The sequence below is a fragment of the Protopterus annectens genome, chromosome 14.part0 (assembly GCF_019279795.1).
Source record: "Protopterus annectens isolate FY-2018-M chromosome 14.part0, PAN1.0, whole genome shotgun sequence".
In the NCBI taxonomy this organism is placed as follows: domain Eukaryota; kingdom Metazoa; phylum Chordata; order Ceratodontiformes; family Protopteridae; genus Protopterus; species Protopterus annectens.
Window position 1 is genome coordinate 410687501 of NC_056748.1, and position 21588 is coordinate 410709088.

The window sequence follows — 21588 nt, forward strand, 5'->3', positions numbered from 1 at the left end:
AAGGTAATTAATGTGGTTTAAATTAACACTTTTGGAAAACAGCAGTGTCATCATGTATGTAATATGTTAGATGTTACAGAAATGGACTTTCGATCGGATTCATCCTCAGCAGGTACATTACATCACTGAGTAGACAGTCATATTGTTTACTATTATTACTGTTTTTGTTTCATCCACTAAATGCTTTTTATTACTTACAGGTTGACAACTGTGTTGTTAAATATTCTGCCTGTAAATGTTTTTTAAAATAAAGATTTCTGTCCTGTTGCATTTGACGTTTCAGAACAATATTACTTTTCAGACAAGTCTCAGTGTGTTTATGCAGATATTAAGACTATCAGTCTGTTATCTCGTAAAGTCAAATATCAGGCCTCAATAGATCTCTTCCTGCATTATGATTTTGCCATGATATTGTTTTATTTACAACTTTGTTTTATTTATTTATTTATTTATTTATGCTGCCACTTCTGATAATATGTATTGTTTTATCTAATGACCAAAATAAATAATTTGTATGCTCAATTCCAAAATACTTGCTCTCTGTGTGAGTGACCACTTACGCTAACAGCAGGCTGTCAATGGGTGTTTTGGAATCTGGTCTCCATAGTAAGCCTCTTTATAGATAGGTCTTAGTCACTTACACTAAGAGCAAGTCTTTGGAATCAGGGCAGACTTACACTAAAAGCAACTCTTCACATTATGTAAAAAAAAAACAAAATTGTCATTTTTTTTTTTTTGCAAAATATGTATGTTGATATACCTCTGTTTTAAATTCCTAATGGTCTTGCCTTTATGAAATGCATCAGATAGTGCATAATTTGTCTGAAAATACAATGTATTGACTACTACAGTCCACAGAGGAGAAATAGCACCTCAGATTATTAGCTCCTTCAGAGGACAAGTGACACCGTCTCCATTATTTTTCAATTATGAAAATTAGTATAAAAAGATAATAAATTCCACTGTAATTTGTGAGAGCAGTAGCAAGAAATGGAGGATCTGGATATCATGGTACCATTGCATATTTCACTGGTGAGACCTCTCATGGTATTTGGGAAAACCATTTATAATCATCTATGTCTAAACAATTTAGATCCTATATCCTAGGTCAAAAAATAATAATTTCCTTTTGCTCATCAAATATTTCTGACAGAGTATTCTATAGGTAATTTTTAAAGTCTCCCAACTCATTACACTCCCAAAGCATATGCTCCCTTTTACCTATTTCTTTCTCATCCCAGCTGTAACATTTGCCATCTACCTTGAGGAAGTTTTCTTTGGCGTCTGCTTGGGGTCCTCTCATTGTTTCTTTGTGAATTGCTTATCCAGTCACATCTTCTTAATCTTTTCTAATGTACTCTGACTCCAGTAGTTATTGTGCAGTATTTTATATGACCTACTAGTTATCCTTTTTTTAACTCTGACTCCAGTAGTTATTGTGTAGTATTTTATACGACCTACTAATTATCCCTTTTTTAACTCTGATTGCAGTAGTTATTGTGCAGTATTTTATATGACCTACTAATTATCCCTTTTTTAACTCTGACTCCAGTAGTTATTGTGCAGTATTTTATACGACCTACTAATTATCCCTTTTTTAACTCTGATTACAGTAGTTATTGTGCAATATTTTATATGACCTACTAATTATCCCTTTTTTAACTCTGACTCCAGTAGTTATTGTGCAGTATTTTATACGACCTACTAATTATCCCTTTTTTAACAGCAGCTTATTTTCTGCATTCAATTAAAAACTATACCAGGGCAGGTCTTTCACTTAGGATTTCCCTATACCTTTCTCTTTGCCTGTACTCTCAGATCAATTCATGTAACAGAAGGCAATTGCTAGCCTGGAGTCCAAATATCTTCTTGGGTTTTTCCTATTCTTTTATCTTTCTTTCTCTAGTTATTTGTTCCCAATATCTTGGTCCCTTTGCCATTTTTCTCCAGTAACTTCCAGCCCCCTCTTGCCTATTCTCCCTTCTTCCCCTAATTGTAGTCATTCCTATTGGCAAAATCTCCTTTCTCCATTCTCGCATTGGCTTAAACTTTAGAATACTTTATGGTAGTTTAAAAACATACTGTTGTTGTCCTCTTTAAGAATCTGCATCCAAAATGCCACCATCTCCTTATTTATTGAAATTCTCCTCACCCCTGCTTCATCATTGTCCATTTACACTTTGAATTATAGCTTTCTATTTCTGTTATGTATATGATCCTTAACTGTGTCATTCTGAAATATCCCCTCAAATCAGGTAATACTAATCTACTTTGTTCTATTGGAAGGACCAGCTTATCTCACTTCACCCTTGCCCTTTTCCAGTCACAGATAAAAACCTTCAACTCTTTACTAATAATTGTCCACAACTTCTTCTCTTGTTGATAAAAATATGTAAAACTAAAGGGACTAAAAACACTTTCACTGCTTGTGTCATGCAATCCATATCCATAAGCCAGAACTTCTAGTTTTTAAGTTTTTGTATTATCTTTTGTTTAGTCTCTTCCCACATATCCTTAGCTGCTTTAACAGAACCCTTTTTAATCCTTACTCCTAAATAGTTAATTTTATCATGTCCCCAAAACATTGGTATTGCTGGAAAAATTCATGTGTGGGTACATAGTTTATATCTATAACCTTTGTTTTATCTTCATTATTTTTATATCCAGAAAAGACTTGAAACTGTCGCAAGATATTCACAACACTGACATATCCTTTTCTGTTTTTAACAGGATGAAAATAATATTGTTTGTAAATAAAGCCAAATGTTCTTAATTACCATACCAATTATATCCTTGAATTTCTGAGTACCATATTTTCTTTGTCAATGGGCGTAAATATAAAGCAAATAACAAAGGGGACAGAGGACACCCCCGCCTGAGTGCTCTGCTCAGATACAACTTGACAGAAATGAGCCCTCTCACTTCATTGTTTGCCACCAATCCCTCATATATCTTCCTTCTTCTTCTTTCGGCTGCTCCTGTTAGGGGTCACCACAGTGGATCATCTGTTTCCATTTCTTCCTGTCCTCTGCATCTTGCTCTGTCATACCAACCACCTGCATGTCCTCTCTCACCACATCCATAAACCTTATCTTAGGCCTTCCTCTTTTCCTGTTACCTGGCAGCTTCATCCTTAGCATCTTTTTCCCAATATACTCTGCATCCCTCCTCAGCACATGTCCAAACCAACGTAATCGTGCCTCTCTGGCTTTGTCTCCAAACCTTCCAACCTGGGCCTACTCTCTAATATACTTATTCCTAATCCTGTCCACCCTTGTCACACCCAGTGCAAATCTTAACAACTTTAACTCTGCCATGTCCAGCTCTGACTCCTGCCTTTTTGTCAATGCCACTGTCTCCAACCCATATAACATAGCTGGTCTCACTACCCTCTTGTAGACCTTCCCTTTCACTCTTACTGGTACTCGTCTGTCACAAATCACTCCTGACACTCTTCTCCACCCACTCCATCCTGCTTGTACTCTCTTCTTCAACTCTCTTCCACACTCACCATTACTCTGAACTGTTGATCCCAAGTATTTAAACTCATCCACCTTTGCCACCTCTTCTCCCTGTATCCTCACCATTCCTCTATCCTCCCTCTTATTCACACACATATATTCTGTCTTAGTCCTGCTGACCTTCATTCCTCTTCTCTCCAGAGCATATCTCCACCTCTCCAGGGTCTCCTCCACCTGTTCCCTACTCTCACTACAGATCACAGTGTCATCTGCAAACATCATAGTCCACGGGGACTCCTGTCTGATCTTGTCTGTCAACCTGTTCATCACCATTGCAAATAAGAAAGGGCTCAGAGCTGATCCTTGATGTAATCCCACCTCCATCTTAAATGCATCCGTCACTCCCACCGCAGACCTCACCGCTGTCACACTACCCTCGTACATATCCTGTACCACTCTTACATACATCTCTAACACTCCCGACTTCCTCATACAATACCACAACTCCTCTCTAGGCACCCTGTCATATGCTTTCTCTAAGTCCACAAAGACACAATGCAACTCCTTCTGACCTTCTCTGTACTTCTTCATCAACACTCTCAGAGCAAACATCGCATCTGTAGTGCTCTTTCCTGGCATGAAACCATACTGCTGATCACTAATCATCACCTCCCTTCTTAACCTAGCTTCCACTACTCTTTCCCATAACTTCATGCTGTGACTGATCAATTTAATCCCTCTTTAGTTACTACAGCTGTGCACATCACCCTTATTCTTAAAAAAAATCGGTACCAAAACAATTTTTCTCCATTCCTCAGGCATCCTCTCACTTTCCAAGATTTCATTAAAGAATCTAGTTAAAAACTCCACTGCCATTTCACCTAAACACCTCCATGCTTCCACAGGTATGTCATCTGGACCAACAGCCTTTGCATTCTTCATCCTCTTCATAGCATTAACCTTATTGTATCAAGGAATGCAAATGGCTCCATTGTCCTACTCATAAAATCCCAACTTACTTTGTCGAATGTTTTTTCTGCATCAAGACCCTCCCCAACAACAGAGGTATTTTCTTATTGTGCTTTCTGATACTTCTTTGATTCGATTTAATGCTCTACATTTGTGCTAGTGAAAAGTGCAGATGAGTGGGAGATGTGCGCGAGACCTCCAGCTATGTTTGCCTTTCTAAGTGGACCATGGATTGATGTTGTTGTGTCTTTCGGCTTATCCCGGTTAGGGGTCGCCACAGCGGAACTCCGGTCCGCTAATGTTTGGTAGTGGATTTTTACGTGCCGAGTTACCAGCCCTGACGCACAACCTTCAATGAAGGCACACTCGTTCACACATGCCTCCACACAGAAGACGCTCTAGCTGAGAATCGAACACGACAACGTCTTGCTGTGAGGTGACAATGCTACCGCAGCACCACTACCGCGGATTACAAAAAAAAATGTTAACTATTCCAGGGACTGGGTACTCACCAGGGCACAAGGTTTCATAGGGGGCATTATGTTCTCTCTTGTGCCCTAATGTAACACCACCCCTGGCATCTAGGAAAAATGCATTTGCTGTGGACAAGGTTAATTGTATATGTACCTACCTTTATATCTGTCAGAAATGGAGGAGTAAGTAATGCATTTCAACTGTGCTTGAAGATGGATGCTATGCATACTGGGCAGCAAGACCTGAAGTTCTTTGACCTGATAGCACATACCACATAAATTAATTTTAGTTTTAGACTTTTCATGGACTTATGCACACTGACTAAAATAAATCGAAAAGATAAATAATATTGCTTACACATGTTATATGACATACATCTGACGTCATAAATATCACAGCTCTGTTGCTGGAAGGAAGTGCCATATATTAAGACATGAACCCTGTCCTGTACTACTAGAACCTATGACCTCCTAGATGGCATGCTGTAGTCTAATTTAATATATAATCCCATTGCTTAGTTTATCTGCTTCAGCAAGTCAGGCAGTAGCAAATATCATGCAGTAAGACAGTTACAGATGATGCTACCTCTTAATATATTTGCACATAGCTCTGATGGTCTATGTAAATGATTTGTTACTGTCCCATGTTATTATTATTAGGTTTTATCTGTTTAATGGCTTCAGCAAAACCTGAAAAAATAAGTTGGAGTTACAAATCATAGCTACATATTCTATTTTAGGCTCCCCAAATCAACAAACAGAAAATCAGAATTGTAGAGCATTTACTGTTGTTCTACTTCTCCATCTTTGTTTGACTGGCTACTGTGTCATTACTGTGTCTTGAGGTATAACATGTATTATAACGTTACCCTCCACACTTCTTACTGAAGGTCAGTCCTTTCATTTTTCTGATATGTTTCTGTTTCTGTTTCTAGACGGCAGTACTTAACACTGAAAGCCATACCTGAACTGAAATGCTTTGAAATGACTGTGATCACAGAAGCCAAATGCTTTTCTTCCTGGTAAGTATGCTTTTCATCTGTCTAAAAAGTGATGTATAGTATGTAAATTCCATATACTTCAAAGGGGAGTTTGTCATTTTTAAAGTGACATGGCTTTATATGACTTTTCATAAAAGTGTTATCAGATGTAGAGCACCAGAGGTTTTAATGTTTCTGTTCATAAATCTGAATTATCACTACTAAAAGCAAAAAAGTCCTTAAAGTGAGAGGCCTTGCAATGACTGATGCAAACATTAATATGAAAAATATTTGCATATGGCATTTGTAAAAAAATATTGCCTACAATATATTGCTACAAATGTTAACAAGAAAGATATTTGGTTTGTGCTTTATAGCCATCTATCTTTAGTCATGCCAGGTTTACTTTTTTGCCCCTGCAGCCTGTTGATTATCAGCCTCATTTCAACAAATGGAAGTATTTGTTTCCCACCAGGGGTGTGAGAGTTGGCCATGACAGGTCACCACCTAAGTGGTCATCAAGTGTGGTTTAGTATTTTTGTGTTTGTGCCCTGCCCTCCTATATTTACTTGGCAAAGCACCATGGGGAGGTCATGCTATTGGCTGACTGCAGAAGATATCTCCATATTTCTGCAATGGGCATTCCCATCAAGCAGCCACTCCCCTGCTTGGGAAGCATGATCAGTAATTTTCCCAGGTTCCACCAGGGATAGTAGACCATCACTGTGTGTCCCTGAGAGTACACAACTCTGTTCACCACTCTGAGAGAGGTGAGTGGACCTTGCCCCTTCATTTCTTGCCTTTCTAGCTTGACTCCTTTAGTGCCCAAGGGTGCTAATTGAACCTCAGTTGTCTCAGCCACAGTTAGGGCCCATCCCTCTATACCACAGACCCAAGCATTTTAAAGTTTACTTTTGATCATATTTACAAGGATAGCATTAATGGTTATTTTAATGTCAAGGTTGTATCATTCATAATTTTTATGAGTGGTGTATGTACCATCATGATAATGGCCACATAAATATTGAAAGAGGCAGCCTGCAGATGATTTCATAATTTTTTTTGTCATCTGATTTAGGTCTTCCACTCTCTAGATATGATGTGCAAGCAAGCTACGCAGAATTCTATGTACCTTTTAGTAAGTAGTGTATGCTTTTATTCAGAAATTATTTGTTGCAAAAGTTTGTAAAATTTTGTATAAATGAAGTCAACATGTCTGGAAATGGGACATATTTAGGTATATTTTCTTTAATAAGATACGAGTTCCATCCCATTGTAATAAAAGTTCAGTAATTCACCAAAGTATTTTGAAATGTAACCCATACAAGTAATGCTGTTTATGATTATTTGCCCTATCCGTACATATCCTGTTATATTCATTTTGACCCTATGTTCATACAATTGTCGTGTATTTCTTCCCTTAGAGTAGCCTATCTTTTCTTCTTGTGTTTCTTCCATAGTCACTAAGAATAAGCTTCCTGTGCATTAATTTTATCACCTCCATATAGTATTAGGAATTCAATGTTTTTCTGTTTTTCTTAACTTGTAGAGCCCATGGACATCAAATTGGTCCACTTTCCCTTAAATAACAGAAGCACTGCCACAAGTATTATGACATAGAACCATCCATGTAACTATAAGCAGAGGCCAACTGAGATTGTTGTCATTTTAAAATATAAGCAAGTTTACCATGAAGAACCTAGTTGTATATTAACTTATACTAGTCGTGCTGGAAAGTAGCTGTGTGAACTCCAAAGGAAATGTCCTTCTACTGTTAGGACTGCTTAACTAATTAGTCACTGTCCATTCACTTGACCACAAAATTATACTGTATATACCGGTTACTTTCTACCTTTACGTTCTTTGTGTCTGCATTCAGTAATTGAAGCAAAACATGTTTTTACTTTGTGTCTCCATGCTAATTGCTGAACACCAGCTATAAACCGATTGCTTTCTGAACTAACCTGCCTCTGAGGTCAGGTAAGATGCTCTGGCCTACCCACTTTCTATACTAATTAACTGATTTGTTGGGTCTATATTATATGAACGAAAGTTCATATAAGCAAACGCTCTAATGAACAAAGATCCCAGAAATCGAGGTGTATGTTGTGGGATCGCAGTACAGTGAAGATTGGAGTTTTTGCCCTTTCCTCACTGTAGTGCAATCTCAGAGTTGGAATATATATTTAGCGGGGGGGGGGGGGCACAGCCACCCACAATATTGTTTTCGATGTCTGGGATTTTCACTCATTGAGCATTCGCTTATATGAACTTTCGTTCATATAATATAGACCCGATCTGTCAAATACAGTTATGTTTCCAACCTATTGAAAAAAATCTTAGACCTGACCCTTACACAAGGGAAGTACTTCCACAAATCTTGCCAACTACTAGAAAAACTCACCCAGACTCTGACACAACTTGCTGTGAGGGAAAGGTTATTTTGTTTTTGCTTTCTTGTACTTTGTGTTGCTTTATTGCTTTCTTCTGTTTTGTATATTGAGATTCATTTTCTTTACATTGTGTTTAACTTGTATTCTGTTTTTAATTGCATAGTTAAACTAGGCACACTGCAGCTCTTAGGATATTAACCCATTTTCCACATTACCTTTAAAATCTGCAACATGTACTCCAAGACCACCAATTTCTTTAGAGCCCACATTCTGACTCTTATGAGTCATATTGGTATTAGTGCTTTTGTTTTGCTCCTGGTGAGAGAAGGAGCATAGGAGCATTATTTCCTAGGGACTGCTGATCACCGGAAAGCCTAATAACTGGTTCATAGGTGCCAGTTTTAAATTTGTGCTTATACTTTACTCCTGGTGAGAGAAGAAGCAGACTGCATAGATTCCTGACTCTTTTTGGTTGGGAAGTGAGTGTCTGTGTTTGACCTTCCTGATTGATCTGGTTGCTGTTCAAGGTATCTACCATCTGGGGCAAGACTGTGGATCATCAAAGAGGCTCTGGCCTGATACTCATCTTGGGATTAGTGCAACTGATTTGCTTCTGGTGAGAGAAGAAACAAAGGAGCAGAGTGAAGCTGGGGTGTAGTTGGCAGTAGTCATTCTGGTGACTCCCCTCTTTTCATGATTCTTGACAAGCTAATTATTTATTTTTAGTAAGTACTGCTTGATTTGCTTCAAACTTTAGAATATCTGCCTAAATATCTTATCTATAAATCATCAGGCTCTACTTATTAGATTCCAATCAAGTGATTGGCAGTGCCCTGTATAGCCGCAGACACCCTGAGTTGACATTTTTACTGTAAAAGCACCACTGAAATTTCACCAATACCTAGTTGCATACAGGGCAACTAGTTTTCTGTGACAAGCACTACCCCAGACTTGCAAACCGGATACTCCTGACACTGCTTTATATTCTTACTACAACCATCTAATCAGTAAAAAAGGATCTGTTGCCGTGGATAGGAACTTTCCAACTATCTCCATTACCAGCTTGGTGATGGAGATACCTGAGGCAATGTAGAAATTGCCTCATACTTACTGCCATCCAGTAAATTCTTAAACTTATATGGTATAGATCAAAGCGTGTGAATGTACCTTTAAGAAGCATTTCCAGATGTAAGCATGTGCATATAAATATTAAGCACATGGAGGCAGCAGTGCCATTTTGAGAGAGCAGCCAGAGTGTTAACATGTATGAGTGTGGTAGTCAGTCTATTTATAAGTTTATTTAAATTTAAGTTACAAAGCCTCATTTCTAATGTGTTTGTGTGTAATAAAGCTGCTTGAACTGAACCATGAATGTTTGTCTGTTTATCCTGACTGGACGAGCGACATGATGTCATAAGTGGGATCAGAAGAACAACTTCTTCAAGCCATGAGGTGCAGAGTTGAAGGTGAAGGCAGACTAAGCAGGTGTAGTGAAACTGAGCTCAGACAAACAAAAAAGGGCCAGAAATGAGATAAAGATAAAGAAACTGCACAAATTATTTATTTGGCAAAGAAAATGAAACGGTGTATTTATAAGGCACAAAACGCATTATTAATCAAACGAGTAGCATAAAAACATATTATTAAGCAAACAAAAGGCACAGACCACATTATTAATTAAACAAAATGTTTGAAACCATGATATTTGATAAAACTAGCAGAGATATTCTTATAGGGCTCAGAATTACCTTTGATTTGTATAACGAGCATGTTTAATGGGGCACAAAAAAAGTATAATGAGCATGATAACAGATTAAAAGGGCATAATGAGTACATTAAAAGGGCAAATTAAGCTTAAAGAGCAAGGTGACTGCATGTTCTTTTTTGAGTAAAAGACTGTGTTTGGGCACAAACTGCTATTTCACATTGTCTGAACCCATTCAAAGCATAACTAGAGTTGTTCGAAGTATCTCCAAGTGTGCAATGCATTTGCAGAGTGTGTGTTTTATCACTGTGCAATTATTTCAAAGACTTTGCTGTGTGCAAAGTACAGTGCAGCCATTCAGAGTGTTTCTTACACTGTGCAGTTATTTCGCAAAGTACAGTGATTTATGTGTGTATGTTCATACATGATTTTAAGCATCTTTACTACTGTGTGTTAATATGGCGGAGGCATTTTGCAGACCAGGTCCACTTGTGTTTGATCATAATATATTAGAAAATTGGAGAGTATTCAAACAGTAGTATGATATTTTCATACAAGCAGCTTTTTCTGATAAAGACGCACGTATATGGGCATTCATTTTCTTAACTTAGCTGGGTCAGAAGCCATTGAAAGAGAGCATTCATTTGTGTATGCACCAGAAGTATATGCAGGAAAGGGGGAACCATCATATTGTGGTGCCATCTAAATCAAGGGAAGACCCTGAGTGCTTAAAACATAAATTTAGAGAAATGTTCAACCCCCAGACAAATGTTACATTAGAGAATCACTTATTTTATACAAGATACCAAAAGCCAGGTGAAACTTTTGCAGCTTAAATCACTGACTTAAGAAACAAGGCTAAAATGTGCAATTTTGGTGACTTGAAAGATGAGTTAATAAAGCACAGGCATGTGTGTTGTGTTAATAGTGCTGCAGTGAAAAAGATTTTGCTTTGTGACAGTGATTTAACATTAAGCAAAGTCATAGAGATTAGTGAAATCTATGAGCTCACAGAAAGGCACACAAATATACTTACAAGTGATAAGAGTATGGTTTCAGCAGCCTCTAGAGCAAATGTAGACAGCGTGCAACATGTGGTAAGCAGAAAGAGGCCTATGCACATGACAGCTGCAACCCCTGTGGGTCTAGCAGCGAGTACCCATAGTTTTCTAGCAAGTTCCAAGACTAACTAAGTAAAAAGGACATGGTCAGTGCAGTATAAGGGTGAGTCAGCAAAACCCAAGTCAAGTCTTATTGTTAACTGTCATAATTGTGCTTCCAATCTTGGGTCTAAAAGAGAGAAGTGCTTAGCATTTGGTCAGCAACCCCACAAGTGTAAAACATGGAACCATTTTCAAAAGTTTTGTAAATTAAGCAAGCCTCATTCAGTTATTAAGAAAGGTCACTCAAAAAAACAAGTTGATCGTATAGAGAGCTGCAACCCTGCTTTCTATGTAGATGGTGTATCAGTGATAGGTGAAAAGGTTAATGCAGTACATTTGTTGGCAAAGAATGAAGTATTTTGTAGTGTCGTGATCAATGGTAAACCCACAGAGCTCAAAGTAGACACTGGTTCAAAGTGTAATGTAATGTCACAGCAGTAACATTTACTAAAGCGAGGGCTTGTGAGCAACTTAATTTGGGCAGTTGTGCAAAGCTTGTTGTTTATGGAGGTGAAGAGATTCAAACTGAAAGCTCAGTAGAGTTTTCATGCCATTTGGCTGGGAACAGTTGCAGCTTGCAATTTTATGTTGTCTGAAGACCTGTGCAATCGTTGTTAGGACTCAGACACAGTTTGAGAATGAAACTGCTTTCTTTTACCAAAGAAGTACATCATGTAAGCACATGTCCCAGTTCCAGCATCAGTAATGCTATTTTCTCAGCATCTGCTGATGTGTTCTGTGACAAGCTATGACCCAGAGGTCAGTCCAGTGGTCAGACCAGCAAGAAGACTTCCAATAGCTATGCAGGACAAAGTCAGGGTCCAGTTAGACAAAATTGTGCAGCAAGGTGTGATTTGTCCAGTCACAGAGCCAACTGAGTGGGTGTCTTCCATGGTAGCTGCTCATAAGAAAAATTCAGATGAGATCAGAATATGCATTGACCCAAGAGACTTAAACAAGGCATTAAAAGGACTTCATCATCCTATGTGTACAGTCGAGGAAATTGCCCCCCTTATGTCAAATGCTACTGTGTTTTCTGTCTTAGATGCAAAGAGCTCATTTTGACAAGTGATGCTTGATAGTAAATCTTCAGTACTGACTACATTCAGTACCCCATTTGGTAGATACAGATTCATCAGGATGCCTTTTGGAATAAATTCTGCCAGTGAAGTCTTTCAGAGTGCAATGGAGCAATTTTTTTCAGGCTACCCGTGTGCAGTAATAGTTGATGATTTACTGGTTGAGGTAATGGTGAAGCAGAGCATGACAGAAACCTTAGGGAAGTTCTGGACAGAGCGTGTAAAGTGAATTTAAAGCTCAATCCTCTGAAATGCAAATTCAGACTACCAGAAGTTACTTATGTAGGTCATTTATTTACCAGTACAGGTTTACAACCAGATCCTTCTAAACAGTCAGCCAATTTTGAGATGACAGCTCCAGACAATGTCCAAGTCTTACAGTGTTTTCTTGGTATGGTTAACTATTTGGGCAAATTTATCCCTGACTTTAGTGAGTTATCAGTGCCTTTAAGAGAGCTGACATGCAAAAATGTTGCATGGTCATGGACAGAACAATACCAGACAGCATTTGATAATCTCAAACAGCAAATTGCTAACCTGTCTACATTAAGATACTATGATGTCCACAAACCAGTAGTTCTTTCCTGTGATGCTTCAAAGTTCGGTCTTGGTGCAGTTATTCTTCAGGAAGGCAGACCTATGCATCTAGAACTCTTACCCAAACTGAAATGCAGTATGCTCAAATTGAGAAGGAACTTTTGGCAATTGTGTTCGCATGTTTAAAGTTCCATGATTATATTTATGGCTGAGCTATCCAAATAGAAACTGACCATTAATCTCTAGTCACTATTTTAAAGACGCCTATGCATTCCGCTCCAGCAAGACTACAAAGAATGATGCTCAAATTGCAAAAGTACAATTTCAAAATGGTCTATACAATGGATTAACTTCTTTTCCTGGCTGATACTGTATCCAAATTGTCCAGAAATACCATGGAACAGCTTGATGCAGAGAATTTAGACTTTGATGCCATGGAAGTGCATAATTTTTCTACCACAAGACTTGATGATAGATCATACAAAGACCGATCCAATTTTGCAAAAGCTCAACCACTTCATCAGCGTAGGATGGCCGTCAAAGCAATCCTGTGTACCGCCAGAAGTCCAACCTTACTTTCCATACAGAGATGAGATGCTGATGGAAGAGGTATAATTTTCAAAGATTCAAAAGTTATTGTTCCTACTTCCTTACAACGTGGCCACCCAGGTTCTGATTCTACCAAAAGAAGGGTGAGAGGACTAGTATTTTGGTCTTCTCTAGCAAAAGACATTGATAAAGTGCTTTCTTTTTGTTCAGTGTGCAACAGTGCTAAGCGCATTTGCAAAAAGAGCCATTTCATCTAAGCCTAATTCCTGAACTACCTTGGTCAACAGTAGGAACTGACATATTTTAGTGGAGCAGTCAACATTACTTAGTGTTGGTAGACTCTCATTCAAACTGATTTGAGATCGATTTGCTACCCAACCTAACATCCAGTGCTGTTATTACCACGATGAAACACCATTTCTCAGTCCATGGTAGTCCACACAAAGTTATTTCTGACAATGGTTCTCAGTTTACCAGTCAACTGATTCAGAGATTTGCTAAAGAGTGGGACTTTATCCATGTTACCTGCAGTTCCGAATATCCACAGTACAACGGCCTTGCTGAATGTGCAGTACAGAATGCAAAGCAATTACTGGAGAGATCAAAGCGTGACAATACCGATATCTTCTTGAATTTATTCATTCTCAGAAATATACCCCGTGACAACCTACTTGGCTCGCCTGCACAGAGACTTCTATCTAGGCAAACCAGAACAACCTTGCCTATCAGTTCTAGCTTGTTGGTGCCTAATGCTAAAAACAACAGAGCAATCAAAGCCCAATTTTTTAAGAACCGTTCTTCTCAGAAGTCCAGCTATGATAAAATGAGCACATTTCTTCATCTGTTAAAAGGAGAGACAGCAAGGATGCAAACAGTGAAAGGCTTTGATCGAATTGGTCAAGTGAGAGGTAAGTGTACCGAGCCAAGATCCTACTTAGTGGAATCTGTGGGTATAGAGTACAGGAGAAACCTCAGACATCTTCTTTCTGTATCAGAAATGATATCACAGCATCGTACCTGTGATACAAACTCTAGATCTCAGGGCAACCCTGACACTGTTCATACCGAAGAACATATCTCAATATTCATTCCCATTCCCGATGATGTCCCAGGTGTCCCCAAAGTTGAACATTCCTTGAAGACGGTCCCCATTGCTAGATCCAGTTCTGAATTTTATGCTACACTTCAGGTCATATTTCTAGACATAGTGTAAAATACACATCAACCTGGACATGATTGTTTTATATGTGTCTAATTTTGTATAATTGCATGTCAAATAATTAGTTCTTTATAACTGCATGTCAAAAGATCTTTCTGTAAATTGCATGTCATTGAATACTGTCATTTCATATATGGACTATTTCTCAAAGAGGAAGGATGCAGATCAGAGCATGTGTATGTGCCTTTAAGAAGCATTTCCAGATGTAAACAAATGCATATAAATGCTGATCACGTGCAGGCAGCAGTGCCATTTTGAGAAAACAGCCAGGGTGTTAATATGTATGAGTGTGATAGTCAGTCTATTTAAGTTTAAGTTACAAAGCCTCATTTCTGATGTGTTTGTGTCTAGTAAGATGCTTGAACTGAAACCACAAATGTTCATCTGTTTTATCCTGACCAGATGACCAGACGAGCGACATATGGTATGTATTTACACAATGTCACTTGAGGCAAAGCTTTCACACAAAAGAACTCCTAATGTCAATAAGGTTGTGATTAGTACACATGCTGCACCCATCACACACAATTCAAAGCAGACACACAGACCCACATATGATGAGGCAGTTAAATGTAACCTATCTAAACTCCAAAGACAACCTACATGAAGTAGACATAACAAACACCCTCAGCAACACTGAACGCATTCTTTCAAAACAACCCTCACATGAACACATACAGCCACATATTATGGAGACTCTTCTTCTAAGCCCATAAGGCAAGCCACCATAGAATCCAACATTCTAGTCATTGGAGACTCCATTGAGAGATACACTGATGTCCCTTTTACCAGGCTGAATAAGGACAAACTCACGGTCAGTTGCTTATCAGAGTCTAGGATCTGCCACATTATGCATGCACTCAGATCATTGGATTACAAGTACTAGTATGACTCAGTCATAGTCCATGTGGGTGTAAATGAAATGAGATGTACCTCCCTAGATTATATGAAGAGAGACATCATGGACCTCTCATAATATGTGCCCCAGGCTGGTATGAGCCTAGCACTGAGCAGAATGTTACCTTCTCCATGGATAATGCCACAATATGAACAAAAGATGATTGACTTCAATAATTGGTTTAGTTTCTGTTGTCTTTCTAAGGAATGAAATATTTGTCAGCATGGAAGGAGATAGTTTACAGACCACTCTGCTTTGTCAGGGATGGTCTACACATTTCCCCTCTAGGTTTTCCAGTATTAGCTAAAACATTGCCCTCCCCCATATTGCCTTATTTTAGGCAATCCCAAACTGAAAGTACTTCTGGATAGCAAATCAAAACCAAGAAAATCTAAAGGCGTTACTGTTAAATGCTAGCAGTCTAAACAAAAGCCTACACTTCTTGAAGCTTTCTTTACCCTAGAGAATGCTGACATCTGTGTGGTCACTGAGACATGGTTTAAATCCGTGAAGAGCACATCAACAGTGCAAGGTTATAATGCCTTCCACACATTTATAGCAGCTACTACATAGACAGGGACTAAAGGTGGAGGCATCTCAATTTACATCAGTAATAAATATACCTCAAGATTGGTCAAACAGGACAATGCACTTGCACTTCTCAACATTCAAATCACCATAGGAAAAACCCAATACTACTTCCTTGCAACTTATAGATCCCCATCAATGAACTAGGAAACCCATACCATGTATTTAAACTTATTTGAAACACTCACCATCCAACCCACTATCATATTCATTGGTGACTTAAATTACCACACTATTAACGTGGAATGCTACAGGACACCAAATGTACAGGCACAGAGATTCTTGGATTTTGTAAACACAAACTCCCTGGACCAGATTGTCAATACACCAACTGGGGTGCAACCATACAAGATCTGGTCCTCACTAATATGGGAGAGTTCTGCACATCCCCTAATGTAATGTCTTCTCTGTTAAGGTCAGACCACAAAATGGTCTCCTTTGAAGTAAAAATAAAATCTGAAACCCCAGCTAACCCTGGAATATTCAGGAACTACTCTAAGTCTAACCTCCTATTATTACATGACAACCTGGCAAAATTTCAAGCCCACATAAACCCTGTTAACACTGCTGCCTATACAGAACTGTTCACAGGAACCCTACATAAGCATGTTAATATCTGCACAGATGCAGCTGTACCCACCAAGAAGTAGTACAGAACCAACTCATAAAACAAGCTACCCTGGTGGAATCACAACATCAGTAGGGTGTATAACAGAAGGAAGAAAATCACAGTAAAAATTAGGAGGTGCAGCACCCAGTAGGATAAAAGTACTCTCATCCAACTAAACAAACAACTCAGAAGGCAAATAAAGTCTACCAAAGAGAAATTTGAGGTAAATTTGACCTCCCAGGCCAAGGACAACTGCAAAGCATTCTTTAGCTATGTCCGCAACTTCAAAGGCAATATACAATTGTGTGCAGTGCTCTTTGTAAATGGTGACACCTATACGGAGGCAGGAGATATAGCAATCCTACTGGCTGGCAAATTTAGCTCCAGGTTTACCCCTCTGTCCCCATTAATCTTCTCTCAGGATATACCATCAAATATAACTCCCCCTTTTATCACTAATGAACAGGATCTTAATGCTATCTCTAAGGACAAGATCACCGTATCAAAGGGTCCAGACAGTATTAAAGGATGCCTTCTAAATAGCACAAAACATGATCTATCAGGCCCACTGGAATTGCTATTTAACTGTAACTTCCAAACAGGCTTCATGACTCATGAATGGAGAACAGCAAAAGTCATCCATCTGCACAAAGGTGGGCCATCTACAGACCCTGGAAACTGCAGAACTATAAGTTTCACTAGTCTCCTATACAAATCCGTGGAAAGAATTATCATGTAAATGATCAATAATGACATAGGAAACCTCCAGACACTGGAACCAACTCAATTTGCATTCATCAAGGGCAGATCATGCCTACTCAACCTGGTGGACTTCTTTGAGAAGGTTATCAAAGCAACGGATGAAAGCAAAATGGTTCACACTAAGTACCTTGACCTGGCCATTTGACACAATCCCCGACTCGGGCATTGTTGACAAACTTAAAAGGTTAGGTAAAAACCCTTATGCCACCCAGTGAATAGCTAGCTGGATCATAGACAGGACCCGGAAAGTTAGGATTAGGGAGTACACCCCATAAAAAGTGTTAGAAAAATGTGTATTTGAATACATGAGAAATGCTAGTTTAAAAGCAAAGTAGTATATAATGCATTTTATTCTATTAATCGTATAGTAGTAAAATTAATTCATGTCTAAATGTGAAGCAGTTTTGAAATTGCAGTGTGGCTTGAAGCAAGGCTGATCTCTGACCCTGGCAGAATGCTAGCTTAGCAAGTTTTAATGTTTATGCTTTTCACAAGTGATTATCTGCTGGGTCAGGAAATTAAATGTGTGAAATAATGAAATCTTCTGCTCTTTCCTGTTGGAATGATCTGGCCTTGTGTATGTGTTACTTAGATAGCACGCAGCTGTGTGAGAAAGTGTAATAGAGAACAAAGACGTGTATTAAAAGACTGAACTGCTATTGTATTCGAACTGATATGAAACCTTGAATAAGTAACTTTACAGAAAGACATTATGACTGACCAGCTGGATAGCAAGGCCGTATTGTATCTAAAGGAAAAGTTTTTTTTAAATATACAGCATCAGCAAGACTTAATGAATGAAGAATTGTAAGCTAAAGTGATGTAGATGCCCTGTGAAATATCACGTCAGTAAGGTGGGCATAGCTCAAATGTTAAACCTATATAAAATTGTGTGCTTCCTGTTTCATGTCAGACAAAATTCTGTACACTAGTAAACTTTTGAATCTGAACCTCCTGTGTATTGAATTCTTAATTTTATTTAGCAGTTTGGTCCTTTCAAGACGGAATTCCCTTGGTAAGCTGCAGATCAGAGCGTATCGGTGGTCGAATACTGCGCAGGAGAAGTTACCAAATTGGTTCTTCTTGAGTGAAAAGACCTCCGACTGAATTGTCGTGTGTAAAGAGGCTGGCCACTTTCTGATCTGTGGCCAAAAAGCGGAACTTGAACGATTTTCAATACCGGAGGCTCAGGTAGGAAGAATTTGCCTTTTTTCTGTTTTAGATCAGGGACTAGGTTACAGTATATTGTTGTCAAGATTTGTTTTGCAGATCAGGGACAAAAGGAAGTACTGTATATTTGGTCATAGATCAGGGTAACAGAATAAGGTAGACAGTCATTCTAGATAAACTGTAAACAGGAACTAAGAACTTGATATCACGTGATAAAAAAAGGGTTACGTAACATTTTCTTTGACATGGGTAATCAGTGCACTAAAACCTTGCGAGATCCGCCCCTAACCGAAGACGCAAAATACATGCAATTACAACGTTCTGTTAACGTTAGGTATTATACAAAATGTGTTAATAAATATGAATTTGATGATAAACTAGATAAACCTTCACTAGTTAAACTCCTTAAACAACTTAAATCTGATGCAGGAAGTCAGGCAAAAAAGCAACGCCGACTAGGCATTCCTCAAGCACACAGGTGGATTGAGGAAGCAAATCGTAGAGAACAGAAGCTTAAAAATTCAAAAACATTATTTTTAGACAAAGAGGATAATAACTTGGTAATAGCGACAGCTCCTCCTCCTCCTCCCTTACCCCCTCCCTTACCCTTTTCAGGATATGAAGTGAGTGGATAGGCTGGTCCGCCTCCGCGTTATCCTGAAGTTTCAGTAAGACCACAACCATTTGTTAGAGATCCTATTGAGACTAGGTCCTGAACACGTAAAACACATAGGGACACAGAATCATACCAAATAGAGAGAAATCTACAGGATGAGAGTGAGGAAGAAATATGCCCACTTATAGAAGTTCCAAATCCTCAGGCAGGACAGGAAGGGCAAGACCCAACACTCTTAGTATATAGACCATGGGCACCGGAAGACATCCGGAAGGCTACTGAGGGAATCCCCCATCCGAAAGTTAATTTTACGAAATTTTTAGAAGATTTACAAGGCATGAGGTTAAGTTAGAACTTGAATGGGGAAGAAGTAGAAAAAGTAGTAAAACAAATTATAGGTCCAGATTGGCACATGATTTGTGGCACCTGGAATCCTCGTAATGCAGAGCTTAGACCACTCCCACATAGTGATGCAGAGTTAGACAACAGAGTGAAAGGTCTGACAGACCGAATCTCTGAGAAATGGAAACCTAGAGCAGACTGGACTTGCATTAATCAATGCATACAACAGGAAAATGAGACAATAGATGGATATTATGCTAGATTATTAGAATGTTTTAATAATCATAGCGGTATGTCGGTTCCTGAGAACCAAACGAATGATTCCCCGTATGAACAACAATTAAAAAATGCATTTTTGAAGGGTTGCATTGCACCTATTAGTAGCTTCATTATGAAGCATATGATAGATCATCTAACAGGGAGGCTACAAGCCTTACTCGAATACGCTAGACATGCTGAGAGACATTTTAATAGTAAAAAGAAAAAGAAGGCACAAGTCTTCACTGCTGAAAACGGAGCTGAAGTATTTGTATTACAGTCAGGTAAAAAGGGCAAAAAGAATGCCCAGGGAAACAAACAGTCTGACAAACAATCAGAAGATTTTGAAGAGAGGAAAAAGAGAGGTGAATGCTTCAAATGCGGGAAAAAAGGGCATCTAGCAAGGGATTGTAGGCAAAACAAAAAGGTAATTACAGAAGATAAAGGAGATGAGGACTGACTATATGATAGTGAGGATACGTCAAGTGAAAGTCAGAAATCATCAGGAAAAGTTAAGAAACAAAAAGCAAATGTAAATGTGATAGAAGGAGTAGAGGAAGTACAAGTAGATTTGGAGGATGAAGAAACCGAAATTTTGGACTTAGCATTATTGAGCTTAGAGCTCTACTTGGCAGATACGAAACCGGAAGTTACACTTCTGGTGGAGGGAAGGAAAGTCAAATTCCTATGGGACTTAGGAGCGTCACAGACTTTGATACACCCCTCCAAGTTACCAGAACATTCCGAATCACCTGATTATATACTAGTAAAAACCGCAAATGGACAGCTATACAGGGAACCACTTTCCCATGATATAGCAATAACTGACCCTGTTTCAGGTATGACCCAGAGAAGTAAAATAGTTGTTTCTGCAAAGTGTCCAGTAAACCTATTGGGCAGGGACCTTATGCAGATATTTGGCATAGCAGTAGTTCCAACTGTACAAGGTATGGAAGCACAGAGACAAATGGATACCTTTGTAGTGCGAACGGAGGGTGAAACATTTTACTGGTACAGCCAGGACCTAGTCAAGACTGGTCCAGGGGCAGTAACCGAGGAACTGATGAACGTAGCCATCAGTAAAGCCCCCTCCCTTGACACTGATCGACAGCATTTGTTACACTGTACTCTATACTACTGTACTACACCAGGACCTGATAGAGAATATGAGCAAGAATTGTTTAAAAATCGTGCAACTAGATTGGTTTTGCGTACTTTGTACTGGGATACTGAGGGGAACAGTGTAGTTAGCTGTTCATTACCTCAAGAATTCCTTGCATTGTATAGATCAAATCGGTTGCCACATGTCAGCTTGACAAACAACAAAAGTGTCAAATGGGCAGATTTAGGAGAAAAAGTAACAAGATGGGAGAAACAGACTGATTTAGAATTATCAGAACAAGGGATACAAAAACAAAAACTGAATTGGTTGACACAGACATATCCAGCTGTACACTTGCAATCTAGCGAGGACAGCTGATTAGCATTTTTATTAGAAGAAGAAGAAAAGGCCTTATGTGAAATTCCAACAACTCTCTGGTCAACAGGCAAGTCAGATGTAGGACTTATTCGAACAGCAGGACCAGTTACAATTACTCCAAAGTCAGCTTTTAGACCACAGAAAAGACAATACCCTTTGAGAAAGGATGCAGAAATAGGAATTAAGCCTATAATAGCAGCATTGCTCAAAGAAGGAGTACTGGTAGAATCTCCTGATTCACAGTGTAATACACCCCTATTTCCTGTTAAAAAAGCAAATGGGGAATGGCGGATGGTACAAGATTTACAAGCTGTAAACAATGCAGTAATACCTAGA